We start from the raw sequence: 6,802 nt of genomic DNA, 5'->3' as shown, positions 1-6,802 counted from the left end.
TTTGGAGGAAGGTGTGCTAGGCACATCTCACCTGTCCAAAACCCTTTTGCCCATTATATTTAGTTTGGGCTGAGGGAAATAGTTTAGGTTTCCCCCCTCTCAGACGTCTGGGCCCTTTCTGTCCAAGCCATTAGGGTAGAAAAGAGAAACCAGTTTTAAAGTGAAGCCCACAGACCACCCCATTCTTCAACAACCCAGCCATTTAGTTCAGCCAAACCATTGAGTCTCAGGAGGCAGTGCTGCAGAGAGGATTAAGTGAGGCTTATGCGTACAGACAATCACTCAGGTAATGCAGTCATAGGCTTATGCCCTTTGAAAACAGAAAACACATGTTAATTTATGTAACATAACCAACAAACAAGTCTCTAAATCTGTAAGACTGTCTTATTGGGAAGACATCCAGTTGCAAGGCACTTGACATTCTACTTGCCTGCAACTTGAACCTCTTTGATGATATCACAGACATGGTTTAATTTTCAAGTGAAACCATATCTTAAATGAGAAGAAACTTTTAAGACAGTTAGCTGCCCTACTTTATAGTCTACTACTGATCATTGTGATTTTCCTTGAATAGTGATTTTTCTCCCTAAGATTACCCTCCTTGTCTTTAAAGGGACTACATTAAGTCCATTTTTAATTTATCCTCTTCATTTGCATAAACATAACAAGAGCAGCAAATGATCACTTATGATCTTTAGTTCTGCTTTGCTGGAACTTACCCAAGGAACATTTAGGGTGACCCTCAGTCTGCTCTTCAGGGCACAGAAGCTGGGCCACATACCTGGCATTCATCCTTGCCTGTACACACCTGTCCTTTCCAAGTCTTTCTGGTTTTCCATTGTGCCTTAAGGTCCCTTCTAGTCATCTTTCAGGAAAACAACCTTTGTTCATTCCCTGGAGAGATTGCTTTGGACTGCACAACCAACCATGATAGCAGGCCTTTTATCTCGCGGGCTTTTATTACGTTTGAAAGTCATTCCCAGTTCCTCAGGGCTTTTTGGTAACAACCTGAGCCCAAGCATGTCTCCTTTAGGCTTGACATTCCAGTCAAAGACTTGGTCAAAAAAAAGGAACCTCTATTAACAACTGGTCTTATTAGGTCTATGCAAAGAAACTTAAGTCATTACTTACTTGTTTAGAATGCCAAACTCTGGAGAGATCAAATAGGGAGAAAAATATACAATGTGAAGGAAAATATTTGTCCTAATATCCACTGAACTGGCATTTCCATTCTTCATATTTTCATTTTTCCCCAACTAAAGAAATTTTTTGTTTGTTTTTCCATTACAGTTGTCTCACTTTTTTCCCCCCTTTGCTTCCCTGTACCCTGCCCCTCCCTTCCCCCACAGTCAGTCCCTACTCAGCTGTCCATGTCTGTGGGTAGTTTATACATGTTCTTTGACTTGACACTTCCCCTTCTTACCCTCTTCTCTCCCTCCCACCTCCCCCCTTGTTACTGTTAGTCTACTTCTTGTTTACATAGCTTTGGTTCAATTTTGCTCATTTGTTTGTGTTGTTCATTAGTTTCCTGTAATAGGTGACAGCATAAGGTATTTTTCTTTCATTGCCTGGTTTATTTTGCTAAGCATAATTCTCTCTAGTTCCATCCATGTTGTTGCAAATGATACAAGTTCCTTCTTTCTTTCTGCTACATAGACCTCCATTGTGTAAATGTACCACAGTTTTTTGATCCACTCATCTACAGATGGACATTTAGGTTGTTTCCAGCACTTAGCTATTGTAAATAGTGCTGCTATGAACATTGGAGTGCATAGGTTCTTTTGAATTGGTGTTTCAGGATTTTTCGGATATAATCCTAGCAATGGAATTGCTGGTTCAAAAGGCAGTTCCATTTTTAGTTTTTTGAGGAAATTCCAAACTGTTTTCCACAGTGGCTGCACCAGTCTGCATTGCCACCAGCAATGCACCAGGGTTCCCGTTTCTCCGCATCCTCTCCAGCACAAGTTGTTTGTTGATTTGTTGATGATGGCCATTCTGACTGGTGTGAGGTGGTATCTCATTGTGGTTTTTATTTGCATCTCTCTGATGGCTAGTGATGTTGAGCATACTTTCATATGTCTATGGGCCCTCTGTATGTCTTCTTTGGAGAAGTGTTTGTTTAGGTCCCTTGCCCATTTTTTAATTGGGTTCTCTGTCTTCTTGGTGTTGAGTCGTATGAGTTCTTTATATATTTTAGAGATCAATCCCTTGTCTGAGATGTCATTGGCAAATATATTTTCCCATATGGTTGGTTTCCTTTTCATCTTGCTGATGTTTTCTTAAGCTGAGCAGAAACTCTTTAGTTTGATGTAGTCCCGTTTGTTTATTCTTTCCTTTATTTCCCTTGCCTTAGGAGATATATCAGTGAAAATGTTGCTACGTGGGATGTCTGAAATTTTCCTGCCTATTTTTTCCTCTAGGACTTTTATGGTATCACGGCTTACATTTAAGTCTTTGATCCATTTCGAGTTTATTCTGGTGTATGGTGTAAGTTGGTGGTCTAGTTTCATTTTTTTGCATGTCCCTCTCCAGTTCTCCCAACACCACTTGTTGAAGAGGCTCTTCTCACTCCATTTGATGTTCTTTCCCCCTTTGTCAAATATTAGTTGACCATATGAACCTGGGTTTATTTCTAGGCTCTCTATTCTGTTCCATTGATCTATATGTCTGTTTTTATGCCAGTACCAGACTGTTTTGATTACCGTGGCCTTGTAGTATAGTTTGATATCAGGTATTGTGATTCCGCCTACTGTGTTCTTCCTCAAAATTGCTGTGGCTATTCGGGCTCTTTTTTGGTTCCATATAAATTTTTTATTTTATTTTTTATTTTTTCAGATTTAATGTGTTTTATTGATTAAAATATTACATTTGTGCCAATTTCCCTTCCCTCTGCTCCCCTCCACCCGGTGGCCCCCCTCCCTCCAGTTGTCCCCCCCTTTTAGATTATGTCCATTAGTTGTGCATACAGTTCCTCCCAACCTCTCTCCGTCTATTCCATTCCCTCCTACCTTGATCCCCAATTCCTATATCATCTCCCTCCCTTTCCCCATTCCCCCTCCCTGTTGACCTCCCCCCAATTTGCTTCCCGTACCCACAGTTCCTTTTCCACTCTCGTTGCCTATTTAGTTTGCCTTTGTTTCATCTCCCTAGCTTCTGTTTTTTTTTTAAACCAGTCCCTTTAACATCTCATATAACAGTGGTTTGGATCTAATGAACTCTTTCAGTTTTATTTTGTCCTGGAAACACTTTCTCTTTCCTTCTATTCTGAATGACAATTTCGCTGGGTAGAGTATTCGTGGTTGTAGGTTTTGGATTTTCATTACTTTGAATATTTCTTGCCAGTCTCTTCTTGCCTGTAGGGTTTCCCTTGAGAAGTCAGCTGATAGTCTAATTGGGACCCCTTTGTACATAATTCTTTTCTTCTCTCTTGCTGCTTTTAAGATTCTCTCTTTATCTTTAATTTTTGACATTTTGATTATAATGTGTCTTGGAGTGGTTCTCCCTGGGTCCAGTCTCTTGGGAACTCTCCTTGCTTCCTGGACCTGCAAGTCTATTCCCTTCCCCAAGTCTGGGAAGTTCTCCTTTATTATATTTTCACTCAAGTTTTCAAGTTCTAGTTCATCCTCCTCATTCTCTGGCAAACCAATGATTCTTATGTTGGGCCTTTTATAGCTGTCCCAGAGGTTTCTGATCCTTTCATTGTTGCTTCCCATTTCCTCTCGCTGCATTGGTTGACTGCTTGTTCCTTCTCCATATTCCAGTTTGTTGAAATGAACTCTGGATTTTATTTCCTTTCCTTCTGTCTCGTATGCGGTTTTGTTCCTTTCGTTATGAAAGTTTTTCGCTTCTTTCATATCTTTTTCCTGCTCTTTTGTGAATTCTGTAAGCCATCTGTTAACAATGGCCCAGAACTGAACCTCTGACAGGTTTCTTATCTGTTCATCTGTCAGGTTCTCTATCTGCTGTCTGGTGAGTTGTGTCACCGGTATTTCTATAGTTGTCTGCCTCATTTTGACAGATGCGTTTTGTTTTCTTGGGTCGGCTGTTGGGGGCAGTGCCTGTGTACGTGTCACAAATCAGCGACCGGCTGGCGCCTGCCTGTCCGCAACCTATTTCGCAGCCCTGTGGTGCTTTCTTTGGGGGCGGGGGTCCAAGATGGATTCACACAGTTATTCAGCTAGGAGACCGGGGTCCGTCCTCCCGCCCCCCTGGGCCTCACTGTTCAAGGCGATGCGGCGGCCGCTCTCCCCAGCGCCGGAGTCACGCACCGGCAGGGGCTTGGCCGCAGCCGGGATTCCTCGCCAGGGTCGCGCACCGCCAGGGGCTTGACGGATCCGGGATTCCTCGCCGCCCGCCGTTGTCCAGGTGCAACAGCAAACAGCACTGCCCTCTTTAACTCTTACCTGCCCAAATGGCACCGCTGGTTTATAACTTCATATGTTGGACTTCCGTGTAGTTTTATTTTCTGGAATTTCTAGTTATCCTTTGTTTTGAAGTAGTTGTATTCCTCTCTAGTTGTAGAGGGAGACCTAGCGTGTCCGTCTAAGCCTCCATCTTGGCCGGAAACGGTTCCATATAAATTTTTGAAGTATTTGTTCTAGGTCTGTGAAATATGTTGCTGGTATTTTAATAGGGATTGCATTGAATCCATAAATTGTTTTGGGTAGTATGGACATTTTAATGATGTTGATTCTTCCCATCCATGAGCATGGTTTATGTTTCCATTTATTTGTATCTTCTTTAATTTCTTTCTTCAGTATTATGTAGTTTTCTGAGTACAGGTCTTTTACCTCCTTGGTTAAGTTTATTCCTAAGTATTTTATTTTTCTTGTTGCTATGGTAAATGGGATTTTTCTCTCAGTTTCTATCTCTGAGTTTTTATTGTTGGTGGATAAAAATGCCTTTGATTTCTTAATATTGACTTTGTATCCTGCTATTTTGCTGAATTCACTTATTAGTTCGAGTAGTATTTTTGTGGAGTCTATAGGGTTTTCTATGTACACTATCATGTCATCTGCAAATAATGACAGTTTTACTTCCTCTTTTCCAATTTGGATGCCTTTTATTTCTCTTTCTTGTCTGATTGCGGTGGCTAGAACTTCCAAGACTATGTTGAATAGGAGTGGAGAGAGCAGACATCCTTGTCTTGTTCCTGATCTCAGGGGGAATGCTCTCAGTTTTTGCCCATTGAGTATGATGTTGGCTTCAAGTTTCTCATATATGGCCTTTATTATGTTGAGGTATGCTCCCTCTATTCCTATTTTGCTGAGAGTTTTTATCATAAATGGGTGTTGTACTTTATCAAATGCTTTTTCTGCATCTAGTGATATGATCATGTGTTTTTGTCTTTCATTTTGTTTATGTGGTGTATTACATTTATTGATTTGTGAATATTAAACCATCCTTGCATCGCTGGGATGAATCCTACTTGATCGTGGTATATGATCTTTCTAATGTATTGCTGGATCCGGTTTGCCAATATTTTGTTGAGGATTTTAGCATCTATGTTCATCAGCGATATTGGTCTGTAGTTTTATTTCTTTGTTGTGTCTTGACCTGGTTTTGGAATTAGGGTTATACTGGCTTCATAGAATGAGTTTGGCAGTCTTCCCTCTTCTTGTATCTTTTGGAATAGTCTGAGGAGGATAGGAGTTAGTTCTTTCCTAAATGTTTTGTAGAATTCACCTGTGAAGCCATACGGTCCAGGGCTTTTGTGTGCTGGGAGTTTTTTGATTACTGCTTCAATTTCACTAGCTGTTATTGGTCTATTCAGACTTTCTGCTTCTTCTTGATTCAGTTTGGGAAGACTGTAGGTTTCCAGGAATTTGTCCATTTCCTCTAGGTTGTCAAATTTCTTGCCATACAGTTGTTCGTAATAATTTCTTATAATCCTTTGTATTTCTGTGGTATCAGTTGTGATTTCTCCTCTTTCGTTTCTGATTTTATTTATTTGGGTCCTCTCTCTTTTTTTCTTGATGAGCCTGGTTAAAGGCTTGTCAATTTTTTTTATCTTTTCAAAGAACCAGCTCCTACTTTTGTTGATCTTTTGAATTGTTACTTTAGACTCTATGTCATTTAATTGTGCTCTGATCTTGATGATTTCCATCCTTTTACTTGATCTGGACTTTGCTTGTTGTTCTTCCTCTAGTTCTTGTAGCTGTAGGGTTAAATTTTTTATTAGAGATTCTTCTAGCTTTTTTAGGTAGGCCTGTATTGCTATGAACTTTCCTCTTCGGACTGCTTTTGGTGTATCCCATAGGTTTTGGGTTGTTGTGTGTTCATTATCATTAGTTTCCAGAAACTTTTTGATTTCTTCCTTGATGTCATTGTTAACCCATTCATTATTGAATAGCATGTTATTCATTCTCCATGAGTTTGAATGTTTTTGAGTTTTTTCCTTGAGGTTGATTTCCAATTTTAAGCCATTGTGATCTGAGAAGATGCTTGATATAATTTCAATTTTCTTGAATTTGTTAAGGCTTGTTTTGTGTCCTACCATGTGGTCTATCGTTGAAAATGTTCCATGTGCACTTGAGAAGAATGTATATTTTGCTTCTTTGGGGTGAAAACTTCTATATATATCGACTAAGTCCATTTGATCTAGAGTGTTGTTCAGTGCCTCAATATCTTTGGTCTTTCTTTGCCTCGAAGATTTGTCCATTGTTGACAATGGGGGTGTTAAAGTCCCCTACTATGAGTGTGTTGCTGTCTATATCTTTCTTGGAGTCTTTCAAAATTTTCCTTATATATTTGGGTGCTCCTAAGTTTGGTGCATATATATTTATAAGGGTTATATCTTCTT

This window comes from Furipterus horrens, unplaced genomic scaffold, assembly GCF_987537825.1.
Source record: "Furipterus horrens unplaced genomic scaffold, mFurHor1.1.pri manual_scaffold_12, whole genome shotgun sequence".
NCBI lineage: Eukaryota > Metazoa > Chordata > Mammalia > Chiroptera > Furipteridae > Furipterus > Furipterus horrens.
This window is presented reverse-complemented; position numbering follows the sequence as displayed.